At 37.5% G+C, this 25,199-nt stretch overlaps 1 pseudogene; it reads right to left on the bottom strand.

Annotated features, from left to right (window-relative positions):
• Positions 1-24,929, bottom strand: part of LOC149166591 (protein NRT1/ PTR FAMILY 4.3 pseudogene) — an 83,400-nt pseudogene extending 58,471 nt beyond the window's left edge.
• Between the last annotated feature and the right edge of the window lie 270 nt (positions 24,930-25,199).

Genomic DNA, 25,199 nt, shown 5'->3' with positions numbered 1-25,199 from the left:
AAGAGTCTAAGGACTGAAACAACTTTGATCCAGTAATGCCAAGAGGGGGACAAAAACACCAGCTCCTCCATCAGGGTTATGGCATGCCTAATGGAATGCAAAAATTGACACTGATGAGACACCTACTTATGCAAATGCAAAGAGCTTTGATCGCTGATGGAGGGCTACTAGACCGACTCTAACAGAAGGCCTGACCAACACCTCAAATATTTTCATGAATTCATGGAACAACAGGGTATTTTTCTTGAAGATGTACAAATGAAATTGTTCATGTATTCTTTATACGAGGATGTTAGAGTTTGGTACAAAACAATACCTCGTGGCAACATATCTTCCCTAAAATGTTTTCATATAGCATTCCATCATTATTGTAAAAGATTATATCCACCGAATGCTCTGTTTGAAGATTGTTGCGCACATTTTAATGTTGAAAATATTCTTGAGGTAAATGATCCTGCTAGAGATGTTTGTGAGACTCCATTCCAAGAAGATATCTACTCGCATCAAGAAGCATTGCACAGTGATCAAGAAAGCAAAGAAGGAAACATCATCGAGCTGCAAACAAACCCTCAGAGATCTTATTCAGCCGAATTTGATGATTCTCCTTCTTATGATGAGTATGACTCTGATGGGAAGTCGAGTGATGTAGAACTACAACAGTCCCAATCATGGGAAGATGCATAGAAAGAAGAGGCTCTAGTTTACGATTCACATCCTTCACCTGGAGAACAAGTTCAAGAACCTCCTCCGATTTATGATTCATATGATTCTCAGGAGGATGAGATGGTCACGGATTATCAAAGGGATCTACTTACAAACAAGTGGAGAGAGGGCTTCCAGCGACAAATTTTTCAAGAAGAGCCCAAAGTTGAAAAGCCAAGCAAAGTTTGTGGCTACCTATTGTAGAAAGATTCCTCCCTGAAAACTATTCAAGAAAGGGAGACAACTACTAATTTTCCTCATCAGTTCCATGATCCAGTAGCTGACTACATGGTATCTTTCTTTGGCCTGCAACAATATACATCTATTCCAAGGTATGTGTCAAACCTTTGGTCTGAAGCTCTTATGGGGTGCATACACATGTTAGCCACTAATTTTCAAGAATACATCCCCATTATAATGTTCATGAAGGAGATCGAAAGAGTTGAACATCAACTACCAAGTTGGGGGCACATATCAAAATTTTGGTCCAAAGATTTTTCATGGTGCATGTTAGTTATAATTTTTAAATTTCAGCAGCATGGAGGCATTAGTTCCAACACCCAAAAGTTGGCCTGGCTCCATTGGAGGGTCGAAATCATTTAGGTGAAAAGATGCCCTATACGTAAGTAATAAATGTATACAAATAAGCTCACTAGATGAGCATTTAGTTTCTAGTTAGAATTTTTATTTCTGCAATTCAGTTTGATGAGGAAATGACTCCCAACAAATAAAGTCTCGTGGAGATTTTCTGGTTTTATAGATTCATTATATCTCTGACTCCATTTCCAATGGTGAAGGCTACTGGTCTATAGGTTCTCATCACCTTGCGAGCAAGGCATTGTGCCCAGTTGGAGCCAATGTTGTCACTCACTGCAAAATGTGTTTTCAGTTGCCCAAAGTGCAAAAGAGAAATGAATTTTGAAGCCATCTCCCAAGCCACATAAGCTCTCAAAGCTAAATCAAACCCTCTCCATTTGATAGCTCTCAGAATAATCTTTCCAACGGTATGTGGAAGTCCAAAAATGGACTTCTGGATCAAAAGTTATAGCAGATTCAAGCTACCCTTTGAAAGCCAGAAAACAAAGAGAAAGTGACCAAGGGTAAGGTCCCAACATATCAGGGGTCCCAACTCATCGCAAATCGCAATCGGCGTTTTATGAAAGCAGCAGTAGGGGAGGGTAGAGAAAACCAACAATCAACGATCACTGATAATCTGAGATTGGAGGTCCGAGAGCATATTGCAAATCGCAGATTGGGGGTTCCAACGATCTCGCATATCGGTGATCGCAAATGACAGATGTCCAAGGTACAATGTATATCAGCGATCTATGATCGTCGATATAGGTGAGGTAAGAAAAAACTTGTGATGGAGTGATCGCTGATATCGCAAATCTCATGTCAGAAGGGTCCAAGGCTTCGCACATTGGCGATCGACGAATCGACGTGTCGACAGGGTAACAACTCTAAAAATGTTGCGAAATGGAAAAGTTTCGATATAGTGTAAAATCACTAGGAGGGCCGAAAACATTTTAACAAAGGATTTTAGCGAAAAACCAAGTATCGGTAGGCCTTTTCTCTCTCCTCCAGGGGGCACGTGGTAGAACACTATTAGATCTGATAAAGACACGGGGCAGCTGACATCATCATGACGTGGCAGTACAGAGGACACATGGCATGCTGATCTGGCATTTTCAGGGGTCCTATGGGGGCATATCTAGGTGACACATGTCACCACATAGGAATTGACATGTGGCAGTGATGAATTCACTAATCGGAGATCGAATTTCGTAGGATGAGGCATGTTGTTACATCAAAGTTAAAACCTTGATTACGATCCCCCAATAAAGGGTCTTCGATAAGGGGGTTGGCCCACGGTCATAAGGAATCAAAGAACCAAGGGCTAAGAAGCAGGGGAGCAATCACATATTAGTGATCGCAACCATGGAGCAACATGTAATCAGTGCTCTATAAAGGTGCATATCAGGGAAACACCCAATATCGTGGGCCCAAAGCGAGGTGGATAGGTGGCATAAGGCGGGTTGCATGAGAATGTGTGCTTTGTGTATCAAAACAATGGTTGGGAGGAGACGTTGTTAAATTTTTTTATGTGTTAAAGCCTTCATGTTGGCCCTTCCTTATCCTCTTTCCACGTGGGCCAAACCACGTTGCATATTGCAATCGCAAGAGTTGGGAGGGTGCAACTAGAGGCAAGGATTATAGATTGCTGATCTCCGAGCTCCAATATTGCAAAAGGGTCTCGGGCACATATGTAGTATGGTCCTACATATTATGCGTTAGGACTAGTTACAATTCAATATATCAAAGAATCAACCCCCGTCCCAGCTAAAGAGTTTTTAGCTCCATAAGACTTAGGCCTTTAGTCCCCAGGTTTCTACCATACATTTTTCACCTAAGCCCTCAAGACTAAGGCATAAGGGGCCAAAAGAGATCGGCGATCAAAACTTTATGAATCCTATTCAGTTTAAAGTTCCTGAATTTCCTGATTCGTGATACACTTGTATGATTGTTTCACAGGGCATGATTGGTTCTGTTGGCTTAATAAAGAATGTAATAAGGGATGGATGAGTTGATAGTTGTTCTTAGGACATGTTATGGCCATCATTGGTGATCGCTCCCGATTCCTGTCAGTGAAGAATTAAAGATGTTAAGACCAAAAGTGATAGGTAGACTGGCTGGATCATTGAGGCAGAGACGTGGCCTGAGAAGAGGCCATAACAAGGGTGTCTGGGAGATATTTTCCTCCCATCATCATTATGTTTTCCTTTTTCTTTTTATTTCTGTAATTTCTATATTTCCAAGAATAGAATCAAATCTGAATGTAATCATTTTAGGCAGCCAAGCCTTTGCACACCGAGACAGCTGGTCTATCAAATAGTTGGATCTGGGATATTTTGTAACTGTTAATTCTAGCTCCCCCTCTTCTTATAAATAGGGGGAAGAAACACTTAATAAAGGTTCCGAAATTTTGCACCCGCAAAGGTCAAAATTTTGAGATTCCACTTTTGGTTCTATTTTCCTGTTCATGAGGGACTTGAGCGATATCTTGCTGAATGTAATGGACTGGTATGTTGGAATCATATTGGATTAATGAAACTCTTTGGTGATTCCAATCAGAGCAATGCACAGTATGTTTTCCCCCTCTGTAAATCTCATTTCATATATGTTTTTCTTTCTCTGAAATTGTGTAATGAAGCTGTTGGTCTCATCCTCTCATGGTTATACGTATGCTGCTAAATAGTGAATAGTACCTGTGTATATTACATATTTACTTGTGTTAGTCTATAACTTACAGTACTTGTGTACAAGACAGATTTACTTGTGTTATTCGATTAACCTACAGTACCTGTATGAGCACAGATTTACTCACATTGTTTGGTGATAGAGGTACCCATGAGGTATACGGCATGAAACCTTAATTCACGCTCCACTCTTTCCACTCTTTCATCTCCTCAGTCTTCCATACTTCTGTTGGAATATTGTTGCTTAGGATTCTGTCTTGTTTACAACCCTATGCATTAAATTCCCCTCCTTTCTTTCCTCCTCTTCATTTTACTACAACGCCAATATTGAGGCTTCTTGTTGTTGCGTGTCCACCACCGGAACACAACATTTCTCTTTAAGGTTTCCCTGATTTTTCCCGTACACATTTGGATCCATGTATTGATGTGAGTTTACCTTACTAAAGGGCTATTGAACCAAGCCCCTTTTATTATATTTTTAACTACGTGACAATTGGAGTGCAACAAAAACCCCACTAATAATCTTCCATGCACTCCTCTATTCAAGATGTCTAAGGCACTAGTCTACAATCAACTGAGAGGCTATCTCTAGGAAGCTTTCTGTTCTCCTGAAGCACTTGTGCCACAGGTGCTAGAAAAAATGACAACACCCCTAATTGCTCCATCACATTAATTTAAATATAAATCGTCGAATAACATATAACGAGAAACACATTTGATCCAATAGTGCGACGTTGACTTCAGTGGCTGTAGGTCAGGAGTTCGAACCTCGTAGAGTGAAACCAACCAAAATTTTAATGAAAAATAGAGGGCCATATTTCCTTTCCCAAGTGGGCCATATGACGCCCTCCGATTGGGCCACGTGGCAAAATGAGACTGGTCTAGATTCAACCAATCAAAAACACTGAAATGTTTCCTCTTGCACATGCCACATGTCCATATTTGATTGGGTCTCATACTTCTTAGTAATTGGATGTTTTCAGCATTACATCATCGTACGAACTACCACGTGGCATCCGTACATACACAATCAACCCTGCACTTCGACTTTATTGTTGTTTGCCAAAAACTTAAGAACTTGATAATTTCCTCATACGATGTTAGATTGAGGCGATTCAAGCATCATTGGAATAAAAACAACGAGATCTATGATTTGGCATTGGTATCAGGAGATTTTTAGCACTTTCATTTTTAGCATATTTTTAATCCCTTGGACCACTCCCCATTAGAAGCTTTTGGACCACCAAAAGTCTATTTTTACTCAGCAAGTAAGTGAGGGTACAACTCCCTCACTTTCCCGATCTCTATCCACCTTGCTTTGCTTGGATTGGTACCTTTGAGACCCACACGAAGATACTCCACATTACCTCTGCATGAAGTTCTTATTCTCCTGTCAAGAATAGAGTATTCTTGCAACTCATTTAAATATTCAATAGGAAAATCTTCTATGGATGGAATCTAAACATTCTCTTCTTGATCAATGATCATAGGAGGCTCATACAATCTCAATTTTTCCACTTTCACAATAGAATAAATTTCCATGTAAGTGGAAAATCTAATTAGAAATCATTGTTACCAATATTCTCCAAGATTTTGAAAGGACCATATCTGATTGGCTTGAGATTTTTACCTTCACCTTGTAGTCTTTCCTTGCTAATGTACAATCAAACTTGATCTCCCACTTAGAAATCATGATCAACATGATGCTTATCATGTCTTGCTTTGTACTTGGCTTGGCTTTTCTCTAGTTTTTCTTGTACCCTTTGATGCACTAATTAGATTTGTTCAATGAAATGATTGGCTTTGTCCACATCACTATGCCCATCTATTGCAATATCTTTACCAAATATGAAATCCAAATGAGACTTTGGAAAATAACCCAAACAAGATTCAAATGGAGATACTTGTGTAGATGAATGTTTGGCACGATTGTAGGCATGTTGGATGTAATGCAAATGATCATCCCAAAGTTTAGGATGCTTACCACAATATCCTCGAAGGAGATGCACTATTGTTCTGTTCACTACTTTTGTCTGGTTGTCAATTTGTGGATGAAATGTTGTGCTCTTCTTCAACTTTGTGTCCATGAGTTCCCATAAACTTGACCAAAACTTCTCGATAAATCAAGAATCTCAATAAAAAATAATAGAATTAAGTAACCCAAAATGAACCCATACATTTTGGAAGAACAAATTTTCATTTTGTTCAGTTGTAACATGTTTATTACAAGGCATCAATACACACATTTTTCTAAAACGATCCACTACAACATATAAATAATCACGACCTTTCCTAAGGATGAAAAAGGAATAGGAAGTTGAGTGTACAAACCCAATTTCCTATTGCTTGGTTTGCTAGTAGCACACATAGAATATCCTTTTACATATATTGATACAATTTCATTCATACAAGGCCAATAACAATACCTCTGTAACTGAGCAATTGTTTTTCCTACACCAAAGTGACCAACAAGTATGGGCTTCCCTTATGAAATTAACTCTTTCACCCTGTGGAATACACAACTTTCCAATATGATACAACGACTTGTTATGAACATGATAACCCAACTCTTCAACATGATTGGCTTAACTCAAACTTGTATAAACATCTTTAAAATCTTCACCTTGAACATAATGTTCAATATAACTTTCATGCATGATTGAGTTATGCTTAAGAATGACAGATGCATTAACAATAGGACTTGATAAAATATATGCAACTTTGTTGTATATACCTTTCTTATACTTGATAACCAATTGAAATTGCTATAGAAATCCCATCCATCTGAAATGCCTAGCTTGTTGTAGCTTAGTTCTGGATTGTATATATTGCAAAGGTTGATGGTTAGTATGAATAATCGTTTCTTTACCCATCAAATAATGCTTCCATTTCTTCACGCTTTGTACCAAAGCATACAACTATTTATCACAAGTTGGATAGTTAATCACCGCATTGGAAAATATTTCAGAATGATAACATATTGCTTACAGTGCTGCATCAAAGCTGCTCCCATAGCATATTCGCTTGCATCGGTTTGAATTTCAAATGGTTTCTTAAGATATAGAAGTGCTAGAACTAGTGTTGTATTGATTTTATTGTTCAAAGTGTCAAAGGATTTATGTTGCTTGCCTCCCCACTGAAAGGCCTACTTCACACTTATCAAAGCATATAATGGTGCTGCAATGAATTAGAAGTTAGCAACTCCACTATTGGGTTGCTCTCAAAGAGCTCCTAACTTTTGTTACATTGTTGGGTTTAGGTTAATTCACATAACATCATCTTTGGAGGGATCAATCTTCAATTCACCACCTCCTATAATATGACCCAAGTAAACTAAAGAGGTTTTCCTAAATTCACATTTAGACATCTTCAAATACAACTTTTCCTTTTTCAAGACATCTAGAACTTGCTTTACATGCTTGACATGCTCTTCACGAGTCTTACTAAAAATCAGAATATCATCTAAGTATACTATGAAAAAATCATCAAGGAATGGTCGCAATACATCATTCATAACTCTCATGAATGTGGTAGGTGCATTACAAAGCCCAAACGACATAACTAACCATTCAAACAGACCTTGTTTTGTCTTAAAAGCAGTTTTCCAAATATCATCTTCAACAATCCTTATCTGATGATAACCGCTTCTCAAGTCTAACTTAGTAAAATAAACAACATCCTTTAATTGATCTAGTGAATCATCAATGCGAGGAAGAGGATAGTGATTCTTTACCCTAATCTTTTCAAAGCTCGGAAATACACACACATCTGCCATGTTCCATCTTTCTTAGGATTAAAAACAATGGGAGACCCACAAGGAGATGTACTAGGTCTGATGACCCATTTGTCAAGCAGCTGCTGAATTTTCTTCTTAATCTATGCATTCTCCAAAACTAACATTCTATACATTCCAATATTCATAAGTGTTGCATCCTGTTGCAATTGTATCTCATGTTGGATTCTTCATTTTGGAGGTAACCCTTTAGGTTGTTGAAACATCTTGTCATAAGTATTAACAACTTCAACCAATTCATGCTTGAGTTTAGAATCACATCTTGAGAAAGATTCAGATTCAGCAGTATCATTAGCTTTAATCATCAACAACACAAAACTATTACTAGCATTCACAAGCCTTTTCATTTGACTTGCACTAACAAGAGAGAAGTTCATCTTCTTGAGATGTGCTCTAAAAATATACTCAACTCCATATTTTAAAATATGATATTTGTTCTCATGACGATATAATATGGTTTTTCAGTCATATAAATATGGACTCACTAAGACAGTCCCACAAAATTCAAGTGGTAAAACATCAAGCTCTACCTCATCAATAAAATTACCAGTAATGGCAAATTTTAGTTTACATTTTCTTGTCACTTGAAATTTGGCATCATCACATACCCAACCCAAAGGGTAAGGTTTTGCATGAGGTGTAGTTTCCAAGTTAAGTTTCTTGACAATTGCTTCAGAGATAAGATTGACTTGAGATCCACTATAAAATAATATATCAACCTTTTTATGCTTTGTAATGACCTTGATATGAAAAATCTCACTTATTTCTTTATCATTTTGAGATTCAACAGGCTTGCTAGAATAAATAGTACTTGCATTAGAAGCTATACCTTTCATTCCCATGGCTTTGATTTTGGTTTCATCACCTGAATCTGATCCTAGATCTTGTTGATTTGTAGCATTAGTCTTTTGTTTTCCCTTGCTATTGAACTTCTTTGGTCTCAATTTTGGATGTAATTTCCAACAACAGTCTTCATCATGGTCATCTTTTGAACAATGTTTACAAGTAAGTTTCTCTCCCTCTTTCTTGACGGTAGAATTCTTCTTACCTTTGCCTTTAAATTTCCCCTTTCCTTTATCTCCATATTTAAAGAGTTTCTTGTTGGATTCTTGAGGGACATTGTTGCCTCTTGATTCTAAATGAGTTGCTTGAACACATCATCTAGATTAGTGGGATTAAACATAAGTATAGTATGTCTGAAATAATTATGTAATCCACCTATATAATTAAGGAGAGTATCTTGTGAGGTCAAATCAACACCCAAGGTTAATGCTCTTTTTCTAAATTCTTGTGTGTAACTTTGGACATTCTGACCTTTAACTTGTCTAAAATTTTGCCAACCGATAATTGTTTTTTGCATATAAGCTAATGGATAAAATTGTCTTCTTAATGCAACTATAAAATAATTCCAAAAAGAGATAATTTTACCACTTTTCTTCAAATCTTCTTAAGTTCTGGCCTCCCACCAAATGAGGGTTGCACCTTCCAAGCGAAGAGAAGCAAGTTGGATTTTTGTGACATCATCATCAATCTTTTGAATCCTGAAATAAAATTCAATTTTTCGAAAATAATGTTAATTATTAATCGAGAACTATAAACTCAAAATAAGAACCCTAGCAAAAAACACATGAAAACGAAAAGTGTTAATGCTGGAATAATGGTTTTTTTGGGGGGTAAATTTTCAACATTTTTAAAAATAGCAGTAAAATCCAATAAAAGTCAATTTTGTTTTTGAAAAAACACCCAAAAAATGAAGAGCATTGATGCTGAAATAACAAAAAAAAAAATCGGCATAAATTTTCAACATTTTTTTAGCAATGACGTTAAGGATAAAATTTCATTACTCCGAAAAACCTTAAAATTCCAATGATTTTCAGACATTACATTAAAGATAAAATATCACGTCTCTAAAAAGTCTTAAAATTCCAATAATTTTCAGCCATGGTGTTAAAGATAAAATACTTATAATTGTTTTCAACCATATCATTATTTTTCAACCATGAAATTAAAGCCAAAGATCGTGACTACAAAACACCTTAAGTTTTCAACATATTTCAACCATGGCATTATGGGAAAAATTAATGACTAAAAAAACTTTAAAAATGAACACATGAATGAAAGAGTCATTATAGGAAGAATACATTTTTTTTTAAATCCTAAAAGTATAACGATTTTAAAATCTTAGCATAAGGAAACTTGACACATTGCAACAAAAATTTAAAAATCAACCATCAAATTGACACGTAGTGTAGGTGAACTCAAGCCATTGTAAAGAAAACTTAAAGACCAACCATGAAATTGACACAATGTGGGGGAAGAATCGATCCATTATAACAAAAACTTTAAAATCAAGTATTAAATTGACATATAATGGGATCGGGTTGCTAGTCCACGATCGACACGAACCTTGCAGAAACAAATAAAATAAAACAAAATAAGAAATAAATATATAAATAAATAAAAATACAAAATACAAGAGAAAACAAAATTAAAACATTGAAAAAATAAAAACTATAAATAAAACAAAAAAAACACAAAATAAATAAATAAATAAATAAATAAATAAAAATTTAAAAAAATAAGAATAAGTAAATAAAAATATATATTAAAACATAAAAAAAAATAAAAAAAATAAACATGACAAAAAAAAACATTGAACAGAAACAAAAACAAAAACAAAAAGCAATAACAAGTGTAATATGCAACATTGCTACTTAGTACCAGTCTCTTGTCCAAAAACTAATTGATAACAATTATTGAATGCTTGAACAGAGGTTGAGAAGGTGATCCATAGTTTCTTCCTGCAGACCACATAACTGGCATCTTGATGAACCAGCAAAACCTCTCTTTCTGAGATTTTCCTAAGTCATAATCTTTTTATGTTATACCAACCACATGAACAATTTGATCTTCATCCAGTGTGGGTTGTTCCAAAGGTCTTTCCATGTCTTATCAAGGCTTGGATAGTTAAGTCCAGTGGCTATTCTTTTTGCTTCTTTGAGGTTGAAGATGCCCTCATTGTTTCTCCCCCATCTTAGTAGATCATTCGAGGTTGAAGTAAAAATTTGCCTCTTTTCCAGAATCACTTCAAGAACTTTAGCTTGGGCCTTCAAAGGGGTCTCTTCACTGTAATCTGGTACCTTCCAAATTCTCCATTTACCAGTGTCCTTTGACTAATCCCAAAAGTCACTTATCCTTTTCAGTCCTTTATTAATGGTATCATTTTTTATGATGCCCAGTCCTTCTCTGCATAAGTTATGTTCCTGCTGCCAGTTGTCCTCCCAGAACCAGGCTAGATTCCCATTTCTGATCTCCCAGAAACTATGTTTCTAAACTAAGGCTCTATTCTCCCAAGCATTGTTCCAAATATGGGAACCCCTGATGTGTCCTGTCATTCGAATGTGGTCCCTTTCTTGCCAGTCCATTGCATATTTCTGTTTCCAAATCTTAGCCCAAGGGTTTCTCATTTCCTTTAGCCATCTCCACCAAAGTTTTGCCCCCAAAACTTTGCTTAGAGTATCCGGGTCATGGAGACCCAAACCACCATGGGTTTTGGGTTTGCAGAGCTTGTCCCAAGCTACTAGAGCCCATTTCTTTTTCTCTTCCCCTTTACCCCAAAGAAAATCTCTTTGGATATTCTTGATTTGTTGTAGAACTCCTATTGGGACATGAAGGGCTGAAAAAATGAAAATTGGAATGGTTTGTAGTACAACCTTTGTGAGAACTAGCCTTCCTGCTAAATTCAAAGATATGCTTGTCCAATTGCTGACTGTGCTTCAGTTTATTTGTTACTGACTCCCAGGCTTCCTTACTCAGAGGTTTGTCAATGAAGGGCATTCCCAAATATTTGGAGGGAAGATGATCTCTTTGAAAGCGGAGAATTCTGGAGAAATTTCTTTGAATATAAATATCAGTATTGAAAAAGAAAACTTTTGATTTTGTGAGGCTTACCTCTGTTCCAGCAGCCATTGCAAAATAATTCAAGATTTGTTTGAAATCTTTGGCTTCCTTGACTGTGGGTGTGTCCTGCAACATAGTGTCATCCACAAATTGCTGATGAATCAATGCGTCCCCATTCTGAGTCAGTTTGAGACCCTGGATTCTTCCCTCTTCCTTGGTTGAATTGATCGCTTTGCCCAATCCTTCCATCATGAGAATGAAGAGGAAGGGGGAGAGAGGATCTCCTTTCCTGAGGCCTCTCGATGGCCTGAAGGTTCTGGATGGAGAGCCATTAAGAAGGATTGAACAACTGGCAATGGTAACCAGAGCCATGACCCATTTTATCCAATTGTGGTCAAAGCCATATGCTTTAAGAACTTCCCTGATGTAAGACCAGCTTAGCTTATCATAAGATTTCGCTATGTCCAACTGTATTATCATACCTGCTTGCTTGTTGGTCTTGAGGGAATGAACCACTTTGTGAGCTTGAATGATATTATTGAGAATTTTCTCTCTTCCACATATCCAGTCTTCTCCTCTGACACGAGCGTTGGAAGAAGGGGTTTGAGTCTGTTAGCAATAACTTTGGAAATGATTTTGTACACCATATTGCATAAAGCTATGGGTTTGAATCTGTCTGGTGTCATGGCTTTTTCCTATTTAGGGATTAAGGCTATGAAGGATTCATTAAGCACTCTTAGAACTGTTCTTGATTTTCTCAAGTCCTCCACCACATCAAGAATGTCATGTTTTACTGTTTCTCAGCATGTTTTGAAGAAGTCTACATTGAAACCATCCGGGCCTGGAGCTTTCCCATTGTGCATCTCTTTGATTACTTTATTGACCTCTTCTTCTGCTACTAGCCTGTTGAGATTATAATTATCTTCCCTAGTTACCAGTTTTGGAATATGCTTATTGAAGCTTTTAGTAAATTGAGATCTATCTACAATGGTCTCCTCTACTATACTTTGAAAATGTTGTACCAGAACAGATTCCATTTCCTTGTGAGTATTTAGCTCTTTCCCTTGAGGATCTATGAGTTTTGTGATCCGATTATGTGCCCTGTGTTCCATGGTAGACTTGTGAAAGAACCTAGTATTTCTCTCCCCTTCTTTAATCCATTGCACTCTTTATTTCTGTCTCCAGAAGATCTCCTCCTATTGGCATCTTTTCTCCCATTCTTGTTGAAGAGAGTCCGCTTTCATTTTCCTTTCCTCTGTGAAGCCTTTTGTGATGAGAATTTGATTAGTTTCCTGTAATTTTTTTTCCACTTCTCTTTTGACTTTAAAAATATTTCCAAACTCATTTTTGTTCCATTCTTTGAGCCTTTACTTGATGTGTTTGAGTCTCTATTGCAGGAGGAACATTTTTGTGCCTTGGGTGGGCATGTCTTCCACCCACCATTTTCCAATATTAGTGATGAAGTTAGGGTGAGTAAGCCAGACATTTTCAAACCTGAAAGGTCTGTTCCTCGGGGTGCCAATAAATGAAGCTTCCAGTTGGATGGGCCAGTGGTCCGAGCCTCCGAAAGGGAGGATAAAAGCTGTCATGATACGACCGGTGAGAAGGAGATCCTCCGAGATTATGAATCTGTCTAGTTTCGAGGCAACTTGGGAAGTTCCTCCTCTCTTGTTATTCCACGTGAAGGTACCATTTATTGTATCCATATCCACCAGTCTCATGTTGTTAAGGAAGTTCTAGAAGGCAATTGAGTCTCTTCCAAGTGTTCTGGTCCCTCCTTTTTTCTCTGTGAGAGATCTGATCATGTTAAAGTCCCCTCCCAAAATCCAGGGCATTACTAGGTGTCTCTCTCTCAGCTCCTCCAGAGAGGTGAGGAGCCTGAGTTTGTCTTCAAGAAGTTGAGGACCATAGACATTTGTGATCATGTAACATTCCTTGTCCCCCAAAGGTTGGATAACCATTGAAAGGTGGTTTTTGGATGCCTCAACATCCAGGATTCCAAATTTCTGAGGATTCCATAGAGTGAGAATTCCCCCCGCTGTATTATTTGCTTTGACTTCTAGGTAATCATATTTAATAAGCCATTTGCTATGCATTTATCTGATTTTGTCTACTGAGCATTATAAACACCAGATCTGGTTTTTCTTCTTTAATTTTGTTACTGAGATTTCTTTGTTTTCTTTTACTTCCTAGTCCTCTAATGTTCCAGGTTGTAAGCTTCATAATGATGGGTTTGTAAAAGAGTAACTAGTGAGATATTTCATCTTACCTGAATTAATCATGAGTTTCCCACACTTTGTCAGCAGTTCATTCTGTCTCTTTCTTCCTCTTTTCTTGCCTGGGTTTTTGGTGGAGTGTCCTGATGTTATCTCCATTGATTTAACCCCTCTGTTCTCCTGGCTATCGTGGTTCCTTTTGACTCTTGCAGCCTTTGTTTGAGACCTTCAGAGGAATAGTTGTTGTACTATGTCAAACTCCTCTTGTGGTAGAGAGTCAATTCCTTTGTTGGTTCCCTGCTCTAGAAACTTTTCTAGTTCAAGGTTCTCCCTCTCAAGAATCTCTTGTAGGTCTTGGTCCTCTGTACCTCCTTCGCTTGGGGTCATCTCATGGTCCCTGCCAAGTTCCGTAGTGCTTGGTAGGTCCGCCTTTTGGTCATTGTATTCCTGTATGATTGCCATGTTGTCCTCTTTTTCCTTCTTTGTATGATTTTCCTTTGGTTTCTTGTTCGTTCCATTTTCCCCCCTCTTCTTCTAAAATCTCGAAACTTGTATGACTCGGTAGCTTTTTCTCGCTAGGTTTCTTTTGGTACGTTTTTCCCCCTCTTTTTGCTCTACCTCCCACTTTGGTAAAACCTTCAGGGTCTTTTCCTGTGTTGGTTTTCAGGTTGTCCTTCCTTTTTTTGAGTGGGCAGTATCTGAAGAGGTTCCCATGTTCATGACATTTACGGCATATGAATGGAATGTGTTCATATTTGACTGCTTGTACCCATTCCTCATCATATACTTCTAGGATGACTTCATCCGGGAGTGCTCCCGATAAGTCCATTTCTACACATATGCGGGCGAAGGAGGTATATTTACCTCGCAGAGTCGCCTCTGATATCTTTATAAAATGCCCTAATTTATTACCTATAGCTTTTAAGGATTCCGGCAACCAATAATCTAAAGGTAAGGAGTATAATCTAATCCATATCGGGACTGATGTGAACGTTTCTCACTCTGGAACAAAGTTCATCACCCAAGGCCGCATAGAAGTAGGGTCCTCCTTCGAAAACTCTGTCTTTGTCCTCTAGGTTAGTGAAAACCACTGTGAAAAAACCCTTGGACCCAAGATGTAGATTTATTTCTCCCTTCGGTTTCCAATTGTTTCTTATCCATGTGTACAATGCTTTCTCCATGGGCCATATACCCATAAACTTACATATGACTGCATAAGTCACCATGTGATCTCTATGTGTAGAAATTTGAATAATATAACACTTATTCACAGAGATTATCCTGATTATACACTATTTGCGGAATGCATGCATAATACATAACCTCCTCTACCATTGATCATCAATTTGTGGAATTAAAAAACAATCGCATGCACACATTGAAACATCAATCACACATATCAACACAGTATGTAAAGGGGAAAGCATACAGCTGAAAACCCCCAAATATCTGTATATTATAATGATAGAGAACATGTAACAATACATAGTATAATACTCCTCACAAGTACTCAGTACTATCTCCACATGCTACACACAAACTAGCTCAGATCTGAACAAGTCACGGGTTCAAATCTCCTCCATTGTTTGCCTGCCTCTACTGTGCAATCCAAGTTGAGAATAGATCAGATCCAAGTTTGAATTCCCTTGGCTTGTACTGTGCAATCCTCATTGGAAATATCCATCAATGATTGTGCAAATCTCATGCACAGTTATAGTCACAACTGATAGTATTCTCACCCTTTCACCCACCTCTAACACTTGTCTCCACTGAACTGTCCATGCACTGAGTTAACTGATGTATTCTTTAGTTGATTTATGAGTTAATAATTAGTGAATTAATTAATAATTAATTCACATCACTCATCACTAGTGTATTTGGCAGTTAGACTAAATACAACTAGTTCAACTAAGTCAAACTAAACACAACTCCATCAACTCCTCAATCAACTCCACCAAACTCAATCACTTGAGTTCTAACTGAAGTCCATCATGCAATAGCTCAACTAACCCATAGGAAAAGCGTATTTCCTTCTGGCAGTTGCATGTGCCACATCCGTAGCTCGAATTGAAGTGCTGCAAGAGGATAAGATAATGTTTATAGTCCAAATATTATTAAGAGCTAATAATATTCAATTGTTCTATTTTTTGACTGGCAGTTTAAAAATAGACTCTGCCCATATGTCTAAAAATAGAGGTCCATATATTTTTACCAACATGACCAATCATCCATAAATAGCATCCTGCAACTCATAGACCATGATCCATATGTCTAAAAATAGACTTTGCGCCAAAAATAGCCAGCGGGCCCACTTAGTGAAGGCGACTTCTTTTCACTAAGCTCCATCATCTTGTTGCATTTTCAAAACTCCCTCTCAACAAGATATGGATTATCTGTAACCCCTATCCTGCCTCTGTGGTATTCGAATTTGCTCCTGGTGAGCGCCTTCGTCAAGATATCAGCATCCTCATCCTCAGTGGGAATGTATGAAAGTAACATGATTCTCCGCTGCACACAATCTCTGATATGATGGTACCTGATGTCGATGTGCTTGGATCTATCATGAAATACTGGATTAGCTGAGAGTTTAATGCAACTCTGGTTATCACAATAAATCACAGCAGGCTCCAAGTGTGACCCGAACAACCCGACCAGGATCTTCCTCATCCATATAGCCTCGCATGCAGCCAAACTTGCTGCCATATACTCGGCCTCTGCTGAACTGAGTGCCACGGATCTCTACTTCCTATTGTACCAAGAAGCTGCTATCGACCCGATACTGAAGATCCCTCCAGATGTTCTCTTTCTGTTCGTTGGGCTCCCTGCCCAATCTGCATCCGTGAAGCCACATAGCTTCACCTCATCCTCCTGTCTGTGCCACAATCCATATCCTGATGTGCCTCTGAGATAACGCAATACATGCTTGCCTGCCTTCCAGAAGAGTTTGATTGGCTTAAACATAACTTGTGAAAGCTGGTTAACAGCATAGCAAATATCGGGTCGTGTATTGACCAGATACATAAGCGACCCCACCAACTGTCGATAAACAATGGCATCCACTACCTCCGCTGAAGTAGCATCCTCCTTCCTCCAACCTCCAGGAAGAGGAGTATCAACAGGCTTGCAGCCATGCATGTTGAACTTCTCCAGTATCTCTTGGGCATACTTACCCTGAGAAACAAATAGTCCATCACTGCGCTGCCAAATTTCCAATCCCAGGAAATAATGAAGGAGGCCCAAGTCCTTCATCTCAAACTCTCTAGCAAGATCCTCCTTGCATGAAAGTATCAACAGCTCATCTCCCGTCAAAATCAAATCATCTACATAAAGTACAATGATCAGCAACTTACCCTCCACCACAATATGGTATAGGTTAGGATCCGCCTCACTCTTGGAGAATCAAAGTCCAATGAAATAATTGTCTATCCGTGTGTACCAAGCACGAGGTGCTTGTTTCAACCCATACAACACTCTCTTGAGCCTGCACACATGCGACTCGCTGCTGAAGATCTCAAAAACTTCGGGCTGCTCTATGTACACCTCCTCCTCAATGACTCCGTTGAGGAATGCAGTCTTCACATCCATCTGATGGATGTGCCACCCCATCTGTGCTGAGAGAGCAAGAATCGTCCGTATGGAAGAATACCTTGCGACAGGTGCAAAGGTCTCCTCATAATCGATCCCCTCTATCTGTGAGAAGCCTCGAGCAACAAATCTTGCCTTGTACTTCTCCACACTCCCATAAGCTGCCTGCTTCACTTTGTAGATCCATCTTGAACCCACCACTAATTTCCCCTCCGGTCTTGGGACAATCTCCCATGCACTGTTTCTGACAATCGAATCATACTCTTCCACCATGGCATCTACCCATGCAAGATCCTCCACAGCTTCCTTGAAAGAGGATGGATCAGTCACGACACATTTGCTCACAAGAGCCATGTATCTAGTGTACCAATTAGGTGACTGTCTCTGTCTGCACTGTGTTGTAGGTGGTCCTACAACCTTCTCTACATCTTGAGCCAGTTGCTCAACTTCTGTAGTGCGCTTTCGCCCTCTGATGGTTGGCGTTGCATGAGTGGTCTCTTCCACTCCATGAACTTCATCTTGTGGCTATGAGCTCTCTTCGAATCCCTTCTGCACTGCAGAAGTCCTTGAACTCGCCAGAGATGAATTCACCACCATTGTCGCTCCTAAGAGCCTTCACCTTCTTCCCCAATTCCTTCTCGACCAGTGCTTTGAACTCACAGAACTTTGAGTATGTCTCGCTCTTCTTCTGCATGAAGAAGATCCAGCACTTTCAAGAGAAATCATCAACAAAGATCACATAGTACTTGTGATTTGCTGTCGAAGCTACTGAGAAAGGTCCACACACGTCTGTGTGAATTCTCTCAAGGATCGTCATGGCGTGACTATCCTTCTCGTGAAAGGTGGCTTTCACAAATTTTCCCAAAGTACACCCCTTGCACTGATCTGACTGCGCAAGAGTGCCTTTAGGAAGCCCAGTAGAAATTTGCTGCAGTGTCTTCAAGGCTCCATGGTGAAGGTGGCCCAATCTCCGGTGCCACAGCTCGCCATCATCCCGGCTCACCAATCCTTCTACCTTGCATGCCATTGTTGCGCAGCCATCTACATGCAATTGATAAAGGTTCTTGACTCGAACCCTTATCTTTCGGGTTTCTCCAGTTGTCTTACTGCACAGGAAAGCCTTTCCTTCGCTGAAGACAACATCATATCCCTTGTCTTCTAACATCGCCACAGAGATAAGATTCTTGTTCAATCCTGGAACATGCATCACTTCCCTCAATACAAAGGGTTTACCAGACTCCCTCTCAAAGGAAATGGTATTGATACCGGTCGCACTGTATCTACCATCATTGCCCATCTCGATGTGCACTCCAAGATCTTTCTCATCCATATCAGAAAACAAATCTCGATCTCCTGTCATGTGAAAAGACTCACCACTATCCAAGAACCATACCGATTCCATCACACTTGATACCAAGCATGCGATCAGCGAAAAATCCAACTCAAATTGCGAGGCTAAGGCCTCTCCCACTGCAGATCCAGCAACTTGCTTATTTTTCTTCTTCTGTGGACAATTTGTGGCATAATGTTCGTGCTGGTGACAGTGAAAGCACTTCACCTTAGACATGTCCTACTTCTTGCCTTTCGCACCGGAATGAGAAGCTTTCTTGTTCTTCCCCTTCTTTGCTTTGGCAGCCAAAGTGCAATTTTCTTCATCAGATGCCTTTGATGAAGATCCATCCCTGGTATTCCGCCTGATCTCCTCTTGCACAAGATTAGACCAAAGTCTCTCCCATCCTGGCAATTTCTCCCGACCATTTACAGAGTCCTGATAGGAATTCCAACTCTTCGGAAGACCAAGGAGAGCCAAGCTCACCAAGTCCTCATCATCGACAGTCACCCCCACACTTCCCAGCTCATCCCGACATTGGGTGAACTTCGTGAGATACTTGGGCATACTGTCTCCTTTCTCACACTTAATGTTTCTGAGTTTATCCTTGAGCACCAACTTCCTCTGGTCGCTCTTGCTTTGGAATAAATCTGTCAACGCTTTCCACATCAAGTATGGAGAAGCCTTTCCATGCAGGCTGGATACAATGTGATCCTTCACACCCTCCAAAAAAATCCTTCGACACATTTCTATCTTCTTTTGTCAAGCCTCAACTTGAGCAACATCAGTAGGCTTTGGGACCTCAGCATCTATGAACTCCTTCAACCCATTGTCATCTAACACCGCCTCCATCCTGTCTTTCCATGCAATATAATTCGAGCTGTCTTCAAGGGCATACTCCAATCGCAATCCGTTGAAAGACATTTCAACTTTGACACCAAGAAAACACTGCTGCAAATTCGAATTACACCAGCTCAAAACTCAACCGCTTCTGATCTAAAATTCGTGAGAACAAAGTATTTCTCGTACACAGATTGACTGTATAAGCATTTACCGGATATCTCACCTTCCAAAATAAGGATGAATCCAGAGGCTACCTGGCCCGATTACAGACTCTGCCTGAAGAAATAAAATGTAATCACTTTCTGAATAATAGATCTGATGATCAACTTCGCTCTGATACTATGTATAAATTTGAATAATATAACACTTATTCACAGAGAATATCCTGATTATACACTATTTGCGGAACGCATGCATAATACATAACCTCCTCTACCATTGATCATCAATTTTCGGAATTAAAAAAAAATCACATGCGCACATTGAAACATCAATCACACATATCAACACAGTATGTAATGGGGAAAGCATACAGCTGAAAACCCCCAACTATCTGTATATTATAATGATAGAGAACATGTAACAATACATAGTACAATACTCCTCACAAGTACTGAGTACTATCTCCACATGCTACACACGAACTAGCTCAGATCTGAACAAGTCACGGGTTCAAATCTCCTCCACTGTTTGCCTGCCTCTACTGTGCAATCCAAGTTGAGAATAGATCAGATCCAAGTTCGAATTCCCTTGGCTTGTACTGCGCAATCCTCATTGGCAATCTCCATCAATGATTTTGCAAATCTCATGCACAACTATAGTCACAATTGATAGTAGTCTCACCCTTTCACCCACCTCTAACACTTGTCTCCACTAAACTGTCCATGCACTGAGTTAACTGATGTATTCTTTAGTTGATTTATGAGTTAATAATTAGTGAATTAATTAATAATTAATTCACATCACTCATCACTAGTGTATTTGGCAGTTAGACTAAATACAACTAGTTCAACTAAGTCAAACTGAACACAACTCCATCAACTCCATAATCAACTCCGCCAAACTCAATCACTTGAGTTCTAACTGAAGTCCATCATGCAATAGCTCAACTAACCCATAGGAAAAGCGTATTTCCTTCTGGCAGTTACATGTGCCACATTCGTAGCTCAAACTGAAGTGTTGCAAGAGGATAGGATAATGTTTATAGTCCAAATAGTATTAAGAGCTAATAATATTCAATTGTTATATTTTTTGACTAGTAGTCTAAAAATAGACTCCGCCCATATGTCTAAAAATAAAGGTCCATCTATTTTTACCAACATGACCAATCATCCATAAATAGCATCCTGCAACTCATAGACCATGATCCATATGTCTAAAAATAAACTTTGCGCCAAAAATAGCCTGCGGGCCCACTTAGTGAAGGCGACTTCTTTTCACTAAGCTCCATCATCTTGTTGCATTTTCAACACTATGCACCTGTAGTGCAGGATCATTTAAGACCACCTGGGTTTTAATGTTAGACTTGAGCTTGCAGGGTCCTGTCGTAGATATGTTCTCAATTCTCTGACTACTGTCTCCATATTTCGTTTCCCTCCTAGCTTCCTTGTGGGTCCCTTCCTTTTCAAGGGATTTACTACTTTCCGGCTTTTGAGTACTGGTTGTCTTTGTCTCTGCCTCCATTGGTTTCCAGAAATTGTTCAAACTCACCTCTTTGCTTCTGTTTGAAACCACGTTACTGTAGGAGGGAGTGGAGCTCCCTCCTCCATGCCCCTCCATAGTTACCAACTCGCTCCTGTCGCCCCCTGTTCAAAACCCTAATCGCTCAGTTCAGTTCTCCTTTTCTCAAAACCTCTCGACTCATTGCCATTGTGACGTTGGACAAAGAGACACTATTTGTCACAATGGGAAGTTGGATCATGGTTGACCATAGTTGGTTTTCATAGTAAGACAATATTTGTCACAATGCGACATTGGACCATGGTTGACCATGATTGGTTTTCATATTTAGAAAATCCTATGATAAAGCCTAAGATACATATTATAAATCAATGGACATAAACCTTATAGTAAATATTATAAACACTAAAATAGGATTGAATTATAAACCTAGGGTATTAATTCTAAAACCCCAAGGTATTATAAACCCAAGGGAATAATATTAAACCTAAGAGATTAATATTATAGACCCAAGGGATTTATATTAAACCCAAGGATTAATATTATAAATCGTATGAATAATATTATACCCCAGGAAAATGAACCCTTAGATTAATAAACCCACAGGATTGATATTATAAACCCAAAGGTATAATAAACCCAAGGAATTAATACTAAAAACCCAATTGAATAATATTGAACCCGAGGGGTAAATATTATAAACCTAAGGTATATAAACCCTAAATAAATATTTTAAACCCTAAAATAAACATGGTTGACCATGGTTTATTTTCATATTGACAGAATCTTTGTCACAATGCGACATTGGACTATGGTTGAGCATCATTGATTTTCATATAGAGAATTATTTTGCCACGATATGGGGGTGGACCATGGTTGATTTTCATATTGAAAAAATATTTGCCACATTGTGATGCTAGACAATGGTTGAACATGATCGGTTTTCATATTGAGACAATCTTCTCACAATGCGACGTTGGAACATGGTTCAACATGGTTGACCATGATTGACCATGGTAAACCATGATTGATTTCCATATTGAGAAAAATTTTGTCACAAACCCAAGGGATATAAACCCTAAGATGTGCGTTTTTTTTTTTTTAATTTCACTATTCATGTGGTACAAAATGTTTATAGATATTATAGAAAAAATAAATTGAAAAATAATATGAAGTTCAAAATGAGAATTATATTTTATTGGACACAGGAATTAATGACAGATTTACTTGTATTATTTCAGTTAGTTTCAAGAATGATGCCACCTATAAGAAGTTATTGTTCCAAGAAAATCCATAGAAATAGGAAAGAATTATTGACTATCAATCCCTCAATCGAGGGTTTTAAAATTCCTTATTCTTTAGCTTTAGAAACCATCAATGAATGCATTTTAAAATCCTTGATTAGGGTATTTTTTACATATATGGTTTAATTTTGGTTTAAAATTCTCAATTAGGGTCCTAAGCCCTCGTAGGCATTTTCACATGTCCAACTTAAGGAAAACTACATTTAATATTCACGGGTTCACCGAATAATGGATTCACAATGATAATTTCAGGCCCTAAAACATCATTGACAAAATATTAGTCCTTGAAAAAACATTGTTCTTGACATAAACATATAAATTATTATCCGTTCATCTTCTTCCTCTATTATGCTCTCTTATATGCTACTCATTTGCTGGAAAATTTAATTCATCTTCTTCCTCTTGTGTTGTCTTATCTCTTTCATTTGCAATAGAAATACATCTTGCTCCTCTCTTTGTTTAAGCTTTCATACAACCTCCCCCTTCCAGTCCTAAACTTAGATCCTTTTTGGGGCTGAATGCACTAATTTCTCCAAGAGGTAGGAGAAGTCAATCTAGCACAATCTTTTTTCCCTTGGCTTTAAGGGGAGGAAAAAAATTAAAAAAAAGAAAGAATAAGAGCATCTAGAAAAAAACGATTGATTTCTATCAATAGGCCGGCATGTTCATTAAATTAAGACTCGAGCTTTTACATTTCTCAACATTTAATTAAAATTCTCATTATTTAATTAAACTTAAGACAATAAAATTTATAAAATCTTTACTATAACGTTAATCTAAATTCTTTGAATATTTTATTATAATAATTTATGAAATATCCTTATACATCAATTTGTTATAAAATACTTTAATAATTTAACCATATTAACAATAAAACATGTTTTAGTGTTAACCGATAAATGTCAATGGTTGGCAAAAATAAAATTATAACCAGAGCACAATAATATACCAACAATCTAACTAATATCTTAAAATGATATCATTTGTGCGAGAAATTATTTGGTAAATAAAAAGTTCATGGTTAAGATTACAAGTTAAGTATTATTTAAATATATTTAATTGGTGTAATTTGATTGTTTTTATTAAAATAAGTTAATATAATTTTTAGTAATATTGTAAATTTTAGTTATTTAAAATATATAAATAAATTTAATATATTAAATTAATTATAATTTAAATTATATTCTTATTTGAATTATATTCAAATATTATATTTTTCAGCATTTTCAGTCCACGGGGTTTTGGATTGACAGTGAATAGATGCATTGTTAAGGCACTCTTTGTGATAGGTCACTGGTTCAAATTCCTTGTAAATATTTACCTACAAAAAAATTACTATATCTTTCAAATAACATTATTTAAAATATAAAATACATAATAATTTAGATGCAAACATTCATATATAAAATAAATAGTATCTTTTTCATTTTATTTTTTTATAATTCTATAATCTAACATCACAAAGAACACTATTCTAGAGTAGAACACTATTCTACTGCAGATCTTTTTGTAAATGATAAATAAAAATAAAAATACTAAATATTAATAATAAAATTTTTAAGTTTCAAAAAAAGTTCATAACAATCCTACCTAATGCATATACCTAGTTTTTTTTGTATAGCTCATTATATGAAATAAGAATTATCATAAAATTAAAAAACACCTAATTATTATGGGCTATTTTAATGTTAATAAATTGTAAAGTAATTCGATGATTAATTATAAAAGTAATAATTATAAATTACAATCCCTTCATGAATATATACAGATAAATTCATAGAACATGCTCTAACTTGTATAATTGATGTGTTTTTATTGAAAAATTATATGAATAAATACAAACTTGAATTAAATATTAGGAGAAACACAATCATACTATTTTTCTAGTGAGAGAATTTTTCATTCTTGCTGAAAGATCATTATACAACATATATGGCCGAAGCCAGCAGATTTTTTACATATGGCCGAAGCCAGCAGATACATATAACCGAAGCCAGCAGATGAGCAGATTTTTACGGCATAGTCGTTACAAATATCACCATAGCGCGTGGGGGCCTCAACGAAACACCTCCGCAGAAATCGAACTTGGCTGGGGGTGCGAAAGCCATCGGCCCCAACCATCATATCATGCACGTCAGGTACATTCATGATGTTGTTACAATTGTGGACTTTTACTACAATCAATTTAATGCTGTTGTTGGTGCTTTGTAACTCGGCATGGCCGCATGATCGCTGGGGCCACGAAAACAGTGTGGTGCTGCCCGTAGCTTTCTCTTCAGGCTTTTCTGAATGGCCACGTTCAAAATTGCTTCGCATTCCCAAAAAAAAATTAAATATGGGTGTGTTGCGAAATCGAAAGTGTGTGGAGTTATATAAATTTTTTATTTTCATTTTGAAAAATACACTAATCAAATATTTTAACCATAAAATTTTATTTTCAATGTGTTTGTGAATTGGAGTTATCAAAAATATAATTTGTGAATTGGAACTATCAAAAATATATGGGAAAAATGCTTACTATCTTTTCTACTCACATCCAAACCTCTTTATAAATTATAAAAAATATATATATAAACTATTCTAAAA

The sequence above is a fragment of the Pinus tabuliformis genome, chromosome 5_1, assembly GCF_031772625.1.
Source record: "Pinus tabuliformis cultivar Carrire ecotype Pingquan chromosome 5_1, CPIR1, whole genome shotgun sequence".
NCBI classification, from domain to species: Eukaryota; Viridiplantae; Streptophyta; class Pinopsida; order Pinales; family Pinaceae; genus Pinus; species Pinus tabuliformis.
Note: the sequence above shows the minus strand (reverse complement) of the source record. Positions and strands in the feature narration are given on the sequence as shown.